Here is a 20,882-nt window from a genome sequence, read left to right as displayed (position 1 = left end):
CGGCCGCCGCCGCGCGCTGCCCGGCCACGTAGTGCAGCGCTGACCGCGGGATTCCTAATAAAACTTTCCGGGAACATCCCAGCATCGAAGCCATTCCTAACATTAAAGGATCGAGCGAAAAAGCATCTGTTTGAAACCACAGGGAAATGTTACACTTCCAGTCTGTCTTGCAATTCGTGTTAGCTAATGGCATTTGACATCACACGCTAGCAGCTCAACTCCCAGAAATCAGACTGTTGTGGAAGGCCAGGCAGTAGTGTACACGCTTCCACCAGGTCCAGGGATGTTACTTGCCACTCAGTCAGGAATGCTCATTCCTTTCGTTGCTCCGGCTGAGCTGGCTGTGAATACACTCCTCTCCTACTCAGTGGCTGTAGGGCTGCCAGAGACAACTAATTTTCCTGAGTCTGGAGGAAGGGCACAGAACCAGGAAAGGAAAAAAGGCTTGGAGTTCACAGGAAATAATCCACTAGGCTCAAAACAAAAAGCCCTTTCTTTTCCACCACCTCAGAAACAACACGAGAAACTAGATTTGCACAATCATAACAGAAAAGCATAGGGATCTGCTATGCACTTCTGAAAAATAAAATTCGACTGGTCAAAGTTAGATGATGAAGTGCCAAATTGAACTCTTCTTTTTGCCAAAGACACTCTCACTGAGACAGCTACTCCACTGTGAGAGTGCCCTGCACATGCTTGCACTTGCACACTTATGGCCAATGGAACGATCTCCAGGTCAGAGCTGACAGTGCTCCAGCTGTTTGAGTTATTAAATGAAACCAGGAGGGGAAGAGTGACATCCACACACGTGGGCTGGTGAGAAGCAGAGCCAATCTCACAGCTCACTGAGGCAGAAAAGGGGTAGTTTTGGCACCTGCCCCAGACTGCATGACCCTGCAGCCCTGGGTTTGGTACATGCAAAGCAAACAAGGGAGCAGCAGCCAGAGAGCTCTGTCACCTCCTAACTGGTGCTGGTGAGTGCCCGAGCACTGCTGCATCTCTGTAATGGGCCACAGATGGATGAGGGGGCAACACAAAGGCGATTCTGCTCAGGCTGTACCCAAACTACAGTTTCTGAAATGAAAACCTGAACAAATGCATTTCAGATCTTCATAAAAGGAGAATGGAGTTCCATTTTCTAATAGTTCTACAGATTAGAAATAATTCACAAACATGGCCAATGGCTCTCTCTGTGATTATCATAGTGGCCATGGACATTTTGATTGTACAGATGCTCTTAGCCATAAGCCCAAGAGGTCATTAAATATCTCTGATCCCCCTTCTGGTAGCAGTCTCTAAAGGCTTACTGGCATGGTAGAGGGAGAAATTTTCACTGCTGCTACTGTTACTGATATACAGAGCACATACATGAAAAAATAACATCTGTTCTCAGGGCCTTAAACTCAGAACCTGACAAGAACTCTACTTTTATTTCATAAAGTAACTGAGGGCATGAGCAAGGCAGAATGCTCCTCCTCATTATGTGCTGCTCATAGTTGTACAGCATAACCACTATATTTGACGGTAGCATGAGAGTCTCAAGAGTCTCATTTCTCTAACGCCGAGTGTGAACAATATTACTTCTAAATAATTATTTCTTCCCCTTTCTCCGAGGAGATCCTGCCAGCTTGGGATTTTTCCCAGCTTCCCCTTCCTGACCGACATCTTTACACAATTTTAAACTAACAATACACACACCTGCCCAAGAGTCCACATTAACCACTGATGTCAGTCAGAATATCTGGCTTCTCACCCTATCTGCAACTGGCTCAAACAGCCATTTCCAGTGTGTCACTTCACACTACTTAACTTTGAAACCTGTTGCATGTAGCCATAGTGACATCTGTATTTTAAATGCACTCTAAAAACTTCTACATGCTTCTATAGGATTGGGTAGAAGAGTGGTCTTGTGGTGAAGATACTGAATTAGGAGACAGAATAACAATGAATGAATTCCAGCTTCTGCTGTTAACACGACTTTCAGGCATGCTACATGACTGCTCTCTCTGCTTCAATTCATTTGTTAAAAAAAAGATTATAGATGCTGGCCTTGAAGGAAGGAGAAGTGGGCACACTTTGGCATTTGGGGAACAGCTGGAAATGAGGCTTAAGTGTTCAGCTATAAAAACATTTAGTAATGCATTAAATTCTTCAGTGTAAATTAAAAGGTCACTCTGTTGCTTACCTTCCAAAAAAGATGCATTTAGAAATGTAGTGGGAACAATAACTGGGTTCATTTTTCAGAATGTTCAAATTTCTAAAAAGAGAACTTCTGTATTTTAGTATTTTAAATTTGGCTTGTGTAGATAACTGTCTCTCCAAAAATACTACATACCCATTTTGGGGAAATGGAAAAATTCAGGGTCAGGGAATAACATCTGTATTGCATAAATAGTAAGTAGCACTTGACACCATCTTATCCAAGTCTATGATCTCTTAAAAATCAAAACAAACCCCTCAGTCCTATAAGCTGTTTCATGTTATCATGGAAAGTATTAGCAAGATATTTGTGGCTGTTTTTAAAATACCAAAATTAAAATACTTCAAAGACACAACTTAGAGCTTCCATCATCAGAAAGGTGATCCTTCTGTTCTACAGATGTCCTACATAAATTTACACAAATACCCCCATGATTTTTTCTCCAACGAAGTTTTCTCCATTTAAAGAAGTAATTTCAGAATGAAAGAGATATAAAAAGAGAAGGGAGACATAGAGAAATATTAAGAGAGGAAGGTGCAGCTGACCTTTCAAGTCAAAAGAGGAGTATTCCTGACTAATTTTCCTCTGATTTCAGTTTCTCTAGGTTTAATAAATATATTTGTGAATCTTCACACTGTCTCATCACTGAATGATGTGTCACAAGAACTTGCATTAAGGGTATAGCCACAACTGTGGTACTTGAGAACTGGCCTCTCCTGTTGCTCTTGTGTTACCACTGGTGGAGATTTTAAAGCAGATCCCATTCCCATTTAAAGTTTTTTCTTCTGAATGGTACTTAAACATACTTTGGCAGTGATTCTTCTCATGAATTATCCCCTCTGTCCACATTCACTTGCAACTTTCACTTATCTCCTTCCTTCCTGTACACAAGAAGGTCTTGATAAATTCAGGTGGAAAAAATACAAGAAAATAATATGCCTGCCATTAATTATCACTCTCCAATTACCATTGTCTTTGTTTAAAAACACAAACAGTTTTTATCCTTTATCACTTATTTCTCACTGTTCTTTAGGATTTCCCTGAGTATTGTCTCATCCTTTCCCAAAAGTTCCAGGTGTGATGGTTTCTACTTTATCAGAGAAAAAAGAGAGAAAGAAAATAGCTACTGTGAGAGTACTGTTTGTGATGTGAATTCAAAAATGTAATAATGTTTTGGTTCTTAGATGCAGCTGAATAAATCATACTGAAACAAAGGTGTCTAAGGAAACACCAGACTTCTATGGCACCTTCACACAATGCAAGATGCAAAAAATGATTTATCTGAATACATCAACAGAAAAGAGTAATGAATCCTCTGGATTTCATCCTATCTGAAGATTCAATCAAGCCTAACTCAGTGGCTTCTGAATAGATACTGTGGTAAAGAGTAAGCTTTGTTACTTCTTTTGGCTAAATTATAAGCAAACATTTTTCTCAATACAAAATGAAATATTAACCATGAAACCAATTACTTCACCAAACCACCAGCCCCCTGATCTCACCAGATCTCCACCAGCCCCCTGATGAAAGACAACAGTAAGACCCAACACCTAACCACAAGGCTAGTAGTCGCTGTCCCTTTGAATAAAAGTGCACAGGAGCCCACTGCCCATGCTAAAGATGAAATCCAGCTTTCACCAAAGCACCTGGGATGACCTTCTTGGTGGTTTCTAGACTCTCATGGGAAACAGAAATGATACAGATTTGGATAATCTTCTTAGTACTGTGAGTGAAATTTTCTGGCTATTTGCTAACAAATAGCAAATATGAAAAATGCTGACATTGGGCCGGGGTCCAGAGATAACTTGCAATTCACTGCCCCTGTGGCAGACAGAAGAGAACATTTCCTCACCACACTGCTGGGCACTGATTCAGCAGCAGAGTCCTTTCCAACCTCTCCTGTAGGTTTAGCTTACATATCATTGTATTTTCCACCACAAGATTTGTAATTGCTAAAATGCTTTGATTCAAGTGATATTAGGATTTCTCACTCAGGAAAGAAAAGTCATGTTGGTGATGTCCTCTTCCCTACCACCACTATCCCTTCTCTCTCCAACAGTGTCAGAGCATAAGAGGGTTACCATGTGCTGAAGCTCAACTGCACCTCAGCAAGAGGACTGAGGGCAAGCAAGATCTGTGAAGGGAAAGGTGATCCTACATCTGTAGGAGAGAAGTATAAGAGCACACGGGCCATGTTGCTCACTCAGCAGACAGTGGAATTGAACACTTCCTTGGGCAAGTCATATCCTAGAGGCAGGGTTACATCAAGCAGAGTGAGGTCATGAGAGTATTAGAAGATAAAACACCTCATAAGGTTGAAGCAGCTTTCCTGATTGGTTATCATTATCTTCAGATTCTTTCCCATGGGTCTGTTTTGGACCAGAAAGTATTTAGGCATTCTTTTTTTCATTTGAAAAGTTGTATCCAGAGAAAACAGTTTGTGCTTTTCTTATGCCCTGTTAGAAGGCAGTTGTGGGTGGTAGCAGATGCTGGGATGATCAGTCAGTTACCTTGAATGGAATGGATAATTTCTTAGTATTTGCTTCAGAAAGTTCAGAGTGGAAGGGTTTTGGAGAAATCCTTAGTCAAACAAGGAACTGGAGAAAATACTACTCACAGCATGTGGAACCCATCATCCTGTAAAGGTAACCAAGGCCATAATCAGCTTAATGGTAACACAATCTAGCTTTGGGTCCATTGGTGCCAATTCATAAACATTAGGGTCATCTGATGCAAAGAGCACACCTGGACTGAAATCATTGTGCCACTTCAAACACTTCTGAAAACATTGATGAGCAAAATTTGGACTGGCAAGCTTTATGCTGTTTAGTAATGAGGGTTTTCTGGAAGTTGTGAAATGAGCAGGAAGAGCAGAAAACAGGTAGAGCAAATGAGGAAACTGCAGAACCAAATCACAGAGCTCAAAATAAATGGGGATACTCCCAGTGTGCAATGACAAACACACGTCAAGCCTTTGAGATAATCAGCTAAGTCTTGACTGTAGCTGAAACAGCTGGAAACCTCCTGGTTTTCCTCCTTGTAGGGCAGTAGCTTTTGGTCTTCTCGGTGTCACCAAGCTGAGGGATAACTTAGCTGAGCTCTCCATGCTGAGGTGGCTCTGGGGAGAGAGCAGCAGATGCCACAAGGATGACATATACTTGCACACACACCCTGACACAACTGGGTAAACTATAGAATATTAATTATGCAAGACTGCTTATTTTAAAAGTCTCCCAGCACTGGGATGCAAAACATGTGAAAATGAAATTGCCATTAGTGTCCCCTGGCACTAGACACTTGGCCCTGAAAGGACTTTGCACCCTTTTCTATCAGCTTCCTGTTGCTTCCTTGTGACAACCACCACAGGTCTCTGGAAAATAAAAAAAACTCTTAAAGTTTAAAAAACATTTTCAAAATACAATTAGTTAAAAGTTATACTTAAAGTGCTTGTTGATCTTGAAGCTTATATGATTAACTCAAGTCACATGCGAAAAAAACCAGTTCATTTGAAGATAGATCTCATTTCCTTTGTAGAGAAGTATTACCTTACAGTAGAACGAATCCTCCAAATTACTAAGCACTTCTACTTCCAATAATAGGTAAGTTATAGAGTAAAAAATGTCTAAAAATATTGAGGAAAACCTATGAACAGAACATGTCACCTCTCATTTGACTGGTTAAAATAAAAATATAATTATAATTTTATCAATTCCCTATATGCTATGGGACACATATATATTATGAATGTCTATTTCCATTACATGGGACTTCATGTTAGTTTAGCTAGTCCATATTTACTATAGCCCACTAGAACACTCTAGTAATGAGTAATATAAAATAAGGAATGATGTATCATTTTACAGAGTTATAGCCTAGCTCTTTGTTCACATAATTAATTTTAGATACAAAAATAGTCCCACTGTCCTAGACATATTATTTTGTATACCTCAGTTGCAACAGTAGGAGACATGGGAAGTATATTGAGCCCCACAGTATGGAGAGCCATGGAAAGTAGCCAGTCTTTTCAGTTCTCCACAATTTACTTAATAAATCTATTTCTAACAGCACTGATTTCTCATTATTTAATTCAGCCACCACCCCCATAGACAGTACACAGATTCAAATGCGCTTATATTGTAGTTCACATACCCTAAAGCAACCCCCATTCCAGTAAACTGAGAAAATTCCAACAGTTAAAATAAAACTTTAAGTGTTAACCATTCTACCCCCAAATGAAAATATTTCTTGGTTTTCCTGGGAATTGCTTAACAATAAGAACTATCAGTTCAGGTTTATCTCTCAGTAAGTGTAGGGTCCAGAACTTACCTACAGTCAATGGAGCTATATTACAGTTCACATATGATAAGCAGCTGAGTGTAAAAGCTATGTGTTTGAGAACTGCCCCCACTAATATCACAGACCAAGTTGTTACTATATCCTTATGCATCTTAAGCAGAGATAACAAAAAGAGGAAACAAATACCATATTGTCCCGTTCTTTTCCAGAATCAAGCTGAAGAAATTTTAATGTCTGTAAGGTTGCTCTCATACTGTAAGCCTCCCTGCTTGGGTGCTCTTGGACAAAACCCTGGTGGAAGAACTGTAGCAGCCAGCTGAGAACGACTGCAGCCCCTTGCAGTTGATTAAGAAGTGCACTCAGCTGCCTGCCCAACCCTTGCTCTGCGTCACTTCTCATCACCAGCCTGCCATTTGGTTACAAGCTGCAGCACAGTCCTTCCCTAGGTAGTTCCAGTGTAATGTGAAATTGAGAATACCACTGGAACCTACTAACATAATAATGTGCATGTACAGTAACTTTGTATGGAGCATATAAATCTGCCTTTTTATTAAATTATCTGTGGTTTTTATTTTGCTATGTTGTGCTGTTGATTATATTCCTTCTCAGCTGTCTTGAAAGTGGAAAACTTTATCAGCAATGTTCCCTTGCACACATTTTTAACTTACTGTTTCTAATCTCTCCCCTTCCTACATCCTTCCGCAGGCTTATTAACCCAACAAGTGTATTTTTGCCAGTGATGTGGACTCTTTTGCTTTTGTATTTTTGGCTAAATCATACTGTCTTTCAATTACAGCAAAAGCCAATAAATGGCAATAAACCATCTTTCAAACCAAGATTCAAACACTGTCTTTACCAATCTGAAAAATCACTTTCCCCATGATACAGCTGGCTTTCCATTCAGAAATTTACAGTTCCAGGTTTCTTTACAAACAACATTCCACATTTAGTTACTTCAAGACAATTCTGTTTTAACTCCTAAAAAACACACTGGAAAACATTTGTGAAATATAACACACAACAGAGAGGCTTTTAAAATACAGCAGCAGGATTTGTCCTTATGGCTCTTTTGTGGTTTTGATAAAGCTACGTTGCTTCAAAGGGCTCAGGATATACTACTGTAAGTCACCGCTGCACATTTCACCCACATGTGCTGACTGCGCTTCCGGCCCTGTGCCAGAACAATGGAAGCCTCTGCGTGCTGAGTCAGCCTTCCAAAAACCACAGATCCACACAGACCCAACACAGGCCCTCACCACAGGCTCTGTTAACCATCTTGTCACCAAGAAGAGGAGAGAGCGGCAGCATTTCATGTAAGACTTATCAAATTTGGAAATGTGTACATATTTTCAGGAATAAAGTCTGAAATATTAGTTGACATGCAGTACACAACTGAAATACATAAATACATAAATAAATACATAACTAATCATGGGTCAGTTTTGCCACTTCCTCCTTTCTGGGTGTTCCTAGTACCAACAGGGAACTCTGGCATTCCAGGAGAAACCTGCACAAAGCTGGATGGATGGGCTAGACAGTTGAATTCTTCACTGAAGTGGTTTGGTAAGTTCAGATACTGCTACAACTTGCAAGTCTGAGCTCACATATTTGAATAATTTGTACGTCTTAACTTACATATTTGAATGTGTTCACAGGTGCAAAGACGCAAATGGATAGGTGAACCTCAGAAGTCATCTGAGTAGGTCTTTTAGAATCATAGAATCAGTTTAGGTTGGAAAAGACCTGTAAGATCATCAAGTCCAAGCACTAACTCAGCACTGCCATATTCACCACTAAACCATGTCCTCAAGTGTCACATGCACACATTTTTGAAAGCTTCCAGGAATGGTGATTTTACCACTTCCCTGAGCAGCCTGATCCAATACCTGGGAACCCAATTACTGAGGATTTTCTTTCCTAATATCCAATTTAAACCTTCCCTGGTGCAACTGAAGTCACTTCCTCTCATCCTGTCACTTGCTACCTGGGAAAAGTGGCCGATCCCCACTTTACTACAACCTCCTTTCAGATTGTTGCAAAGAGTGATCCAATCTCCCCTGAGCCTTCTCCAGGCCAAACAATCCCAGCTCCCTCAGCTGCTCCTCATAAGCTTTGTGTTCCAGACCTTTCAATAGCTCCCTTGCCCTTCTCTGGCCCAGCCCCTCCATGTCTTTCCAGTTGTGAGGAGCCCAGAACTGGACACAGGACTCAAGGTGTGCCTCACCAGTGCCGAGTCCTGGTCCTGCTAGCCACACTACTTCTGGCACAGGCCAGGATGCCATTGGCCTTCTTGGCCACGTGGGTACACCCCGGCTCATGCTCAGCCAGCTGTGGCCACATTCCAGCCACTCTGCCCCCAGTCCATAGCACTGCCTGGGATTGCCGTGACCCAAGTGTAGGATCCAGCACTTTGGCATACTGAACCTCTTGCAACTGGCCTTGGCTTATTTATCCAGCCTGTCCAGATCCCGTTGCAGAATCTTTGTGCCCTTCAGCAGATCAACATTCCCACTCAATTTGGTGTCATCTGGGAATTTACTGAGGGTGCCCTCGATCCCCTTGTCCAGATCATTGATAAAGATAATTAACAGGACATTTCATCCAGGGTATATTAAGTTCGCAAGTGTGCCATTGCTTTAAATTATAATTTATGAGTCGAATGAAGGCCCATTTTAGTCAATCTTCCCAGCTTTTTCTCTTATGCATAATGCTGTAATATACAGTCAAACAACAAGAACTTACTAAGAATCAAGTATTACTTTCTCTCATTGTAGATCCACAATGTCATCCCCATACAAGTGCTTTGAATTTGCTCTACAAAAAAAGACAAAAACCCAGAAGTCTAATTCAGCTGACATTTCAAGCTGGCATCAAGACTTCCAGAACAGGCTGACATGCCTGTGCAAATGTGTGTACTCAAAGTCATGTCACTGAGGGTTATCTGGCTAAGGAAAATTTGTCACATATCTAGCTTTTATATGGCTTGCTGGAAGTACATTGTCTCAACATGTGCAAAGAGGTTTATCGCGAGACCTTGACAGTTTCTGTTCTGTAACTTTAACAAGAAACGTAATCAGAAATCTGTGTTTTGTTTATTTGAGGTTCCTGGGAACTCTTCTGACTCTTCCAAATCTAGCACACTTATGGATACTCTATTAAACACAAAAACTGAAAGAGAAGGAAAAAAAAAAGACAACTCCATTCTAAAGAAAAACATGAAGCATGTCTTCTGCAGTACATGAACTCCCTGCAGAAACCCCACTGAAAAACCTCCTCCCAGTAAAGAGGAAGGCTGCGTACAGGCAATGCATACACTCTGAGATGTAAAAGCTATTCATTTGAGAATTGCCCCCACTTAAATCACAGATCAAGTTGCTACCATACCTTTGCGTCTTAAGGATGTATCTGGTTCAGTATGTGGTTAATAACATACATGTAAAGAATATCCAGAAGTCCTGCAAGTTTCTAGACTATAAACTTTTGTCCTTGCACACATAAAAACTTTATTATAGCAAGCTCCTAACATGACTGAGAGCTAATGGTTTCATATTTATCAGGTATTCTGCTGAGGCGAGTTGAAACACCCCAGAACACTGGCTGATGTCAAACACTAATCAATGTTAGTGAAATTTAACACACAAGAATGAACTCCTGAAACAGCAGTATTTCTGTTCCACAGACTTTACATAGCGCTGCTTCTTGTTACATAGTAAAATACAAACTCATTCCAATATTTTTAGAGGCATTGCAAAAATATTGAAAAAACACCCCAATGAAAAACAAAAAACCCAAAAAACCCACTAGGAGAACCCAAACAGAACTTCAGTAGGACAATTTGGGAAAAAAAGTAAAATGGAAATTACACTACTGAAACTTTCTAACTGAAAACCCACCAGCATCTTTCAACTGATTTCTACCAGTTTTAGATTAAGCCTTCAGTATCTCCACAGCAAGGTGAGCAATTCTCCTGCTGGTGGAAAGCAGAAGAGGTGAAAACTGTTACAGCAATCGCAGGATCTTACATTTGCTCTGGACAGCCACTAAGTGGCACTTAAACACCTCATCTTAAACACTGATGAAGCTGCAAACTTGTGAAGGGATTGGAGGGACAAAAGGAGTTATGCACTCTGGGGAATAATCCCTTTCAAGAACAATGAAATTCTCTTCTTGCAATTAGAAAAGCTTCCTAACAGCCTGGCTACAAATGCTACTGTCAGGAACACTGTACAGCGCTCCACAGCAGCAGAGATAATGCAGAGAGCTCCTCAGAAGCAACTGCTTTTCTCTCCTAAATCCCAGTCCTGATTTGGGAATCAGTGCCTCATTCCAGTGTGTCAGTACCCACTACTGTGTCGCTTTGAAATCTGCACTTAAGTCATGAAAACTGAAGTGCCTCATTACTGCTGGATAGCTGGTCCAACAAAGGCTATCCTAACATGATAACAAAACTCCTAGAAATGCCTCTGAATTCAGCTGCAGTGAGAGACCTCTGAAGGTACCTCTGAAGGTACTATTTGTACTAGAAGATGCACATTAGAACATGGTATTCATAGTCTGTAGAGAATTAAAAGTGATGAACGGGGCTTTGCTCTTCTTAAAACTTTAGTAAATTATTGATTCATAGACATATGGCATACTTCTATTTGGAATTTTAAATAAGGAAAGAAATCAAAGTTTTGTAATAGTGGTGTTGAATCAACCACGTTAATCATCCTCAATATATTCTTGTATTTGAATTATAATTTTTCTTGTCTGGTTTTAAAAGTATTTCTGTTTCATTAAAAATCTTTCTGTATTAATTAATTATAGGTATTGGAAACCTTCTTTTTCTATGTGAACAACATAACTGTCATTGAAAAAAATCTAAGGCTAAAACCAAGTGGAATAATATATTATGTATTATAGGTGCTAACCAAGCAAGTATCTACAAGCATGTTCAAAGTCATTGCTGCAAGTATGTCTGTTGTCTTCAAAGGACCTAGCCTGAAGTTAAAGTGCATACAGATCTCAGCCTCAAAGACTCAGAAATAAGATTTATGTACAATTTGCTTTCTTTTTTTCCTCAAAAAAACACCTCCATTTCAGTTAGCCACAGGTTTAGATGCAAATACACCATCAGATATTCAGTGCAAGCTCTGCTTTACACCTTTGTGCTGAATGTAGCTTCCAAAAATCTCAAATGAGGAGTTATAAAATCTAGCTTTTATTCCCTCTTCCTGTGCAAGTTCTTCTCATTGTAAGTAGAAGCATAGCATATAAGCAACAGAGCAACACAACAAACCACATAATGATTACTAAAATACAATTTTGAAGCACATTCTGCCCATGTGAAGCTAGTTTTGTGGAGGTCTTTTAAAGAAGCTTCCACATGAAAAGTGTTCAATCAGTTATGCAGAAGGACCAAACTTAATCCAGTGCAAGAATATCATCAGTGAAGCTGTTTTTTATGACTAGCAATAGATCTCAATTACTGTCACTCTGGAAAAAGTGGGGGGGAGGGTGGGAAAGAAAGGGGAAGTCCACATTGACCAGCAGTTTCATACAAAGGACAAACCAAGTATAAGCTGGCATTATCCACTCAATCCTTGTATCAGATCCTCCATGATCAACCTTTAGGGCAAACACACATATCCATTTAAGCCTGTATTTGTCCAGTCACACAAATCATTCTTTAGGAAAATATTTCCCACAGCCCTTCCCATAACTTGACGTCCATAGAGAGGGTAAAAAAACAGAAATAGAGAACAACTGCGTCTACACCAGGCAAGGGAAAGCACTGATTTTACGACAACGATTTTCTGCCATTATTCACTTTGACATATAACAGGATGGAAGATTGTGCTGCTAAAGTAAATACAGCAGTTATATATGCATCCTCTGCTTTGGTTTTCTGCTCCACTACAGCCAAAGAGCCCCCATCTGATGACCTTGGGGGCACAGCATAAATGTCAGCCCAGGAAAGGCAAAACTAAATGAAAAGCCAACTGCATGGAAACATAAGGAGCTATTTCAGGAAGATGATTTACTCAGTATCAAAATTTATGACTTGGCATCCTCATATTTGAATGTGGATGGCTTGCATTTGTCTTTTAGGCCCTTTTAAAATCTGAAAAGAAGAAAATACAACTGCCTGAACATGAATGTCCATGTTTAAGTAGCTCCAAGTGAGCTAAAGCCCAAGCTTCCTAATGAAACTTGCAAAGCAAATTAAAAAGGAGGTTTTGGTTTTATTAGTCTTGAGGAAAGATAACTGGTATCAACCAGATAGGAGCCAGAACCACTCTTGAGTCTGTTTCTAGAGACTGTACTAAACTACATGAGAGATACAGCCTTTGTTTATTCATGTATTTGACAAAAATTATCTTCTCAGTTTTGCTAACTAAATCACACTGTCCTCAATATGTTATTGTATTGTGCATCACAACAACTAACACTGTTTAAGGTAAGACTGATTTTTAAAATAAAAACTGTTATTTTCAAAGCAGTTTCCCCCCCTCTCTAATATAGCTACTTTCTGGCTTTAAATTGCATACAACTACCATTGCACCAAGTATCCACAAAATTTATTTAAGAACTTCACAACTGTGCATACTTTGTATTACTTAAGAGTGTTAAGTAATTAAACAAAAAATAAAAACCATCCAGTGAGTCTAGATTATATAAAAACCATCTAGTGAGTCTAGATTAGACTTTCTGGCGTGAGTTCAGAGATCAACAAAACAGCATTCAAACTTCCAAACTTCTTCTAGTCTTAACTGCAGTAAGCCTCAGCAGTGGATAACTCAGAAAATACACTGGAGCTCCTTCATCATTAAGTATTTCTTTATATAGTAGTGTGCATGCAGCTTATATTCAATATTGCGACAAATCAAACAGTATTTTCTGAATTTATAATTCTGTACACAACTTTTATTTCCAAACTCCTTCTGTTTCACAATCAGAACTTTTCCATGGGCACAAGTCTCTCAGTTTGGTTTGGGTTTTTTGATTTGCCCAGCACTGTTTGCTTGCTGGGTGTTTGTTTGAAGCTGTAGGACTGATGAGGCTGCAAGGCAATGAGGAGACCCATTCACTTTGTGTCTTGCATCCAACACCTTAGCAGAAATCAGACTACTACACCACAGTAAGGTGAGCTGGATAACTCTGTTGCTAAAAATTTTGTTATTGTTACAAGTTGTGAAGCCGAGGACTTTTAAAATTATTAGTGTTGGGCAATATGCGGATAGACAGTTTCCCAATTGAAGAACACCCACCCTGTGATGTTTGTCTTTTTAGAGCAAGGTTACTTTGGATTCACTAGGCAAGAATGCAGTGATTTCTTCTGACACATTACTAGCAGGACAGATTTCAATGTCAGTGACACTTTCAGAGAATATTCTGAGTTGGGAAGGACCCACAAGGATCATCAGGTCCAGCTAGTCAGTGAATGGCCCATACGGAGATTGACTCCACAACCTTGGTGTTACGAGCACCATGCTCCAAACAAGGTGGCTCTGTGTGCAGAGGCCAAAGAAGCCTGCAAGTGTCCCTGCACCTCCATCCTCACAGTCTTACTTTTAAGATCTATGTCATCCTACAAAGAAAGAACAATAGGTTTCTGCTCCACAGCCCAATCCCTTTGGAGTACTCCTGGTGTGACACTCTCTTTCCCTCACCTGCTTATGGAAGCCTTGTCCCAAAATATTTTATGCTCACTTTAGTTGCCAAATTTATGTCTACTTGAAATTTGACAAAAAACATCTATGGTGATCTAGCAAGGTGCACCAAATGGGTTTTGGAGAAAAATGAAATTCATTTCTTTTACCTTCGCCCCTAAAGCAGCTCAACACAGAGCTGGACAAACATTAGTGCCAGCACAAGGGAAAACACCAAGGAAGTACATCAAGGGATGGATCAGAAGATAAAAGAATAACAGAATTGCCTCTTTTGACAGAGGACAGCTATAAAATCTTCTCATCATAGATTACACTTTAACTAAAACCCCACAGGAGTTTAAGACTGAATGAATGGGGGATCTAAGGCCAGCCTCTAGGTGGCTATGCCCTGACTCTCACACACTGCACATGAAACTGCTCTGTGATCATGTTAGGATGCTGATTTCATTGAAACTTTGTCACTTTTCCTTTGGAATATTCAAATTACTCTGAAACACATCACTGAGTGATACCACAGTATAAAGAATAGGGGGAAAGGTGGCAATGTGCAAATCAGCAAACAAAGGATTACAAGGCCATGGAAAGCTGACTCTAACTTGGTTAAGATGTTAAGAGCGAGCTTCTCTTTGGAGATATGTACAGAAGTTCTTCTCTGTGTGAACAGGAGCTTTTAAAGAAAACTCTTCTACAGATATGGAGGATGCTTAGATATTCATGGCTCCAGTTACCTGTGCTGGACATCACAGGCCACAAACAAGACAAAAAGAGTGGTTAGTAATCAGATGAGAAGCCATCATAAATCCGCTAATTATGTTTTTGCCTCAGTTCTACTGTTTTGTATTTCTGCTACAATCTCCAACAGGAAAAGTGAAGGAACAACTTTTCCTTGTTCCTTAATAGCCTTGAATAATAAATAGTTTTGACATGAACTCTTACCCTAAAATCAAGTGCATGTAACATCATAAGTAGAACACAGCTACTTTCAGTATTATTTAAGTTGAAAAATACATGAAAAATGCCATCTGATGCAGTTTACTATACAGTTAACTATAACACTAAGATAAGAAATCACAAGAATATATAATTTTTATGTTGCTGCTGCTGTAAGAGAGGGAACAGGCAACTCTTTTTGCAAACCTTGTGATTAATTTCATCTTCCTTGATCAGACATTATCTCTGACTGTAACTCAGCAGCACTGGTATTGCACAAATTACTTCCTTCATATGGCAATCACAAAAGGTTTAGAGAAATCCCACAATATTTTTTTATAAAATGAGAGTGAACACACAAGCACTTAGCTGATGCAGCATGTCACAAAGTCACTTAAGATTGGACAAGAGCCCCATAAAGGCTTGGAATAACGCTGCTAGGGACCGGGTCACTGGCCACTGAAAGTCCCTGACAGAATAGCTCACATACATGGATTGTTCAAACAGATCCCAGGATAGAACTGGTGTCATCACACTCAGGCTCAAGAAGCCTGTAAAGCTTGATTAATTGTGAGAGTACTGAAAGCACAGCTGGTTGTTTGCATTATACAGGATATTCTGCTAGGATTTACACAGCTAAACTTTGACCTACTTTATAAACTGGACTGTGTATATGCACATCACAAATATGTATTTGATTTTTCATTTGTTCTGCTGCATTTTTTTTGTCCTTCTGTTTTTTACATTTTCTTCAGTTAGTATTTGGGAGACAGGAGAGATGTCCTAAATCAAAAACCAGTGCTAGCAGTTTGCAATTACACAGATTCAATCAAAAACTCAAAAGGTGCATAAGGAGGCAGAAAACAGCCAAATTAAGTTCTCACTTGCACTGACATTAGTCTAGTTACTTAATTTTGTTCCAATGTTTTATGTTTTTTGCAAAAGAAGAACCATGTTTTAATCTCCCTTGACTCATCAGGCAGTAAAATACAGAAGAAAAAGACCACCTCTACCTTTAAAATTATCTTCCCTGGATTCTTTTAAGAAAGGGAAATGGTGCTGTTAAAAATGAGATACCCAGTGAGGCTGTACCTTAAAGTCCAAAGTAAAAACAAGTTGTGTAAGAATCGACAGTCATGAAGCCAAGCCTCACAACAACTGCTTAGGAGGTCACTGGGCCCCTGCCATTCCTTTTATAGATGAATAATGTGAAGTTCAGCTCTGTGCAGCCTCACAGAGAGCTAAGTGTTGATTATCTGAAACCAGCTTCTTCAGCACATAATCAGATCATAAACAACATGTAACAGAGTGCTGCATTCCAGGTGAGACAGCGTGATCTACTTAAGTGCATAAGCTATTTTAACTCATGAAAGTAGGTGAAGGTTGTTTAAAAGCAAAATAACTGTCAAAGCAATGGGTGAACAAAAAACCCAAAGACCTCAGACAACAGAAGGCATCACAGCTGTAACTAAAAAGCTCCACAACAGGCCAGGTGCTACATTTCAAGAAGTTCCTCAGCGTAAGGAGATGGGTTCTATCTGTGTTTGCCTTGGGGCAGATTTGGCACAGGTGAAGTCAGTCAGCAGGCTCAGGTTTCAAGCAGGTGTCCCTGTCTGCTGCAACCACACAGACACTGCAACTCTCATAGTAACACTCCAGCAGCTGCCTGGGCCAAAAGCTGTCCCTGACTGATGACATTACAGAGAGAAGATTCAGAAGCACCACACAGACTTGTGCACGTCTTGTGCAGCTGTGATCCTGTTTAAATCACAGGCAATATTTTTCTATTAAGCAGAGAAGTTCTACCCAGTGTTTTGCCATCATAGCATTAACTGCTCTGGTAAACACAAGCATATATTACAGGCTGTTATGACAACTTGTGCACAGACTCTTGGGGACCAAAAAAAACCTAACCCACACAAACAAAAACACCAGTACAAAATGTAACCCTTTAAAAATTTGACCTGAACTTTTTACCTTTCTTTATACTCCAGTTCTCTATTAGTAATGTCACAGAAATATTTTCCTTGCAAGACATCAGGCTCAAGTTTCTAGGCTTTCCCTCTAATTCTCTAAACCTCCAGTTCATATCACAAAATAAAAAAGGGGAAACTTTCAAGCATTCTGAGCATCTGCTTCACTAAAAAAATAAACTAAAAAATGACAGTGCTGTCTGCTAATTTCTGCTCCACATACAGGAATTTATTTTACCCTGTGATCAGAAAGAATAGGTGGATGATGCACTCTATAGACAGCCCAGAGTAGCCTCACATTAGCATACCCTGGTCCTGATGAGGAACTTCAACCACTCCAATATCTGCTGTAGGAAAAACACAGCAGGGCATAGCCAATCCAGCCAGTTTCCAGAGAGCCTCGATAAGAATCTGCCAACCCAAGACAGAGACATGATTAGGAAAGCTGAAGTCCATCTGGAATTGAATCTAGCAAAGTCTTTATAGCTATGTAGGTGACAGAAGACAGGCTTGGGAAAATGTGAGCCTGCTGCTGAATAGAGCACAGGACATGGGAAAAGGCTGAGATACTGAATGTCCCCTTTGACTCAGACCTCTGTGAAACCATTAAATTTAGAACTGTTAATCTTCATTTACAATAAATATAAAAGTATAATGAAGGACAGCACAACCTTAACTTGCCTTAAATCTAAACTAGCTCAGGGCATGCGTCAGATAAACTAGCGACCCATGTTCCATTTGCCAGCCCAAACATCCATCAAGTAAGATTAAACATATCTAAGTAAAACAAATTATTCGATACACCAAAGAAGGATCAACATAATGACAACTAGAATTACTTTTCCAAGCTGAAAATAAGAACAGCAATTACTCATCCTCCGTAATGTTTTGGATACTTTGCATCTGCTGCAGGGGGAATCCCTGTTACAGTATGCCCTTAGCCTCACATTATTTATCTCTTTCATTTATTGGAGGGAATGATGTGATAAAACAGGGCTTCCTACAGAAGGAAAGCTGGGGAGAATGAGCTCAGGAAGGAATGGCACACCTCACCTGCAGTTTCAAACAGTTTAGAACTAGCACATCTCAAATGTAGGACTAAAATGCCAATAATTTTTAAAGTATATAGTTTTCAACAACAACAGTGGTATCAATAGCATCACACTTCTGTAGTACACAAGCAAATGTCAGACCAGAGGCCACTGGGGAGACACAGAGAGTGGAGCATGTATGGTTTCATTGCACTCCTACAGTAGCCAAGCACTCTCACCAAGGTGTTCAGCAAGGCTGTGATCTTATCCTGAAGGGACTATTCTGCAAACAGATTTAGGGGAGATTTAATTGGTCCCCAGCTTCCCCCACCATTACTCACCTGACCTATAAGTAGCCTTCATAAGCTCCCTGCAGGCAATATAATTGAATCCAGCTCCATTCCTGAGCACCTACAAAGAATATTCATTAATGCTTCACCCCACCCTCGGGCAGAAATTACTCAATCATGAGGCCACATCAGAATCTCTGCAGAATGAGGGTGTAAGGGTAAGAAACTCCACTATCTGTAACTAGTGGAAACTTACTGAAGTTATATATGAAGGAAGGAACATTCTAGATCACATGTCTGACAAATTGACTTGGAAAGAAGACTCTAATCCATAAGAGAAGCTCTCTCTAGGCACAGCAACCCATCCTTTAAGCACAGAGTGAAATCATCTCCATATTCACATGCTTCTTTTCAAGTAATGTCATCTCATCCTTCCCTACTTACTGCTAGCCAGCAGGGAAAGTGAGACACACATTGCCATGATGGTACAATGGAAACAATTACAGCAGATCCTACAGAGGGAAGACAAAGACCACAATGGGGCACTACCTTTTCTTTCACTGCCACAGAGCAGGATAACAAAGAATTCCTTGCAAACAAACCTGACATTACTTAGTGTTAATTACCTGTCTACGGATTTCTTCTCTAAAGTGGCTGTGCTGGAAATACAGCAACAACGAACCCAAGAGCCTTGTATTCAGGAGAAACATTGCATGGCATCGCATGCACCTCCATCAGCTCTAGAGTGGAGCTAAATATGACCCAGCAACATTAACAAAACTATCATATTAAACAGTAAAATAATCCCTCACTAAGCAGATGTATGTTCTTGCTCAATTTATATTTATAAAGGAGTAAAACTACAGTTAATGGATTGCAGCCTAACTGCAATGCTGATGCTAAAAGCCTGACCATTCCTGGATTTCTGTATTTTCTACCACCTCCAGTGTTATGCTTGTCTGCACGACTTTCAAGTTTCTTATCCTCCTCTTAAAGGCTTTAATTGTTTAGTCTTCTACTCAACTGCCTTTGTCTTAACATTGTAATCTTCCTACTGTACTTCTCCCACAGACATACTTCTGCCCCCTTTTATTCTACTTATCTTAAGGTGAGGATATACAACAGAACTTATTTGCAAAGCCACAAATTACCTTCTACTTCAGATCCTCAGTCAGATGTGACTTAATCCAAGAACTCTTCATCAAATAAAACCCTACTACAGATTTATATATGCAGGCACAAAGAATTGTGGCTCTTGCAGTTTAAAATATTATTGTAATTAGTAATTATCACAAAAGTCTGGATGTCCAAGATTGTTCACTAAAGATTGTAATGAACATGTAAATTCTGTGACTAAACGTATCTGGACAGCTGCGATTCTTTTACAGACCTGAAGCAAATAGAAAAAAAGAGTTCTTACAAACAGGAGTGCCAGCATAGGAATCTGCTGAGTTGCACAGGCTGCAAAAGTCCAATTCCTAAAATTTATTTCTTCTGAAATTGAACATAAATTGCACTAACAATCCTAAATCCTTCATCCCAACTCACTGATTTTTAACAACAGCTCCTTCAGTTTGTAACAAAGGAATGTGTGCACTCCCTATCCTTTCAAGTTGGGCATCTGCAAAACAGGCAACATCAGTTCCCTCCTCCTTATAAATACACAAACATCAATTCACTAAAAGGCATTATATGAACATATTCAGGGCAAAGTAACAACACCCTACAAAGCACAAAGAATTTAAAATGTGGAAATCACACAAAATTTAAGTAAAAGAGGCAGGGCTTCACTTTAGATGGTAAGAACACCTGGCATTTCCATTACCCTTTTGTTAAAACATAGGTCCACAAATGCTGATTAGATGCCTACTTAGACTGCAAAGAAGTCAAGAGAAACAACTCCTGCACATGAGGCAAGTTAAGAGACCAGGTGGAAGGCAGTTTTTGAAAGGATGGATATATGCGTGAACCTAGAGCTAAGTAGTTAAAACAGGCATACAAAAATTGTGGGTGCTCTCTCCAAAAACATGTAGACACAGCTACAAATTTAACTAGAGACTTAGTTTGTTCTTGATCATTTCAAACATGTCCAGGAATTTGATCAAACATGAAGAAAAAGTACTTGAATCTTTTGTTGCAAAAGAAAATGTACTGGAGGTGGTCAGTGCTGTGTTTTCACCATAATCCTGAAAAATCACAAGCACAAGTAAATGCAGAAGCAAACTGAAATATGCATTCACCAGCTGCTATCCAATGCCAAGTTTTGAAATAACTATTCCTTATTTCTGCTCTTACATACATAAACTTGGTATTCCACATTTAACTTGACAGGATTTTTCACTTGAATGCTTATGATTTACAATGTATTTGCCTTTTAATTTACTGGAACTGCAGTTTTATCTGGGGGGATTTAACTAAAGCTGTTTCCATATGTTTTGAGCTGTAAGCTTGAGACCACGGATTTGGAACTGTACAACGTTTTGCTATTGGGCAGGTTGGCATAAATC

The 20,882-nt window shown here is 39.7% G+C and overlaps 1 protein-coding gene across 1 annotated transcript in view; it reads right to left on the bottom strand.

The window, feature by feature from the left end:
• The window catches only part of TBC1D1 (TBC1 domain family member 1), a 94,261-nt gene that overhangs the window by 65,009 nt on the left and 8,370 nt on the right, over positions 1–20,882 (bottom strand). The gene's annotated exons all lie outside the window — the stretch shown is intronic.

Source organism: Geospiza fortis, unplaced genomic scaffold (genome assembly GCF_000277835.1).
Source record: "Geospiza fortis unplaced genomic scaffold, GeoFor_1.0 scaffold40, whole genome shotgun sequence".
NCBI classification, from domain to species: domain Eukaryota; kingdom Metazoa; phylum Chordata; class Aves; order Passeriformes; family Thraupidae; genus Geospiza; species Geospiza fortis.
This window is presented reverse-complemented; position numbering and strand designations above follow the sequence as displayed.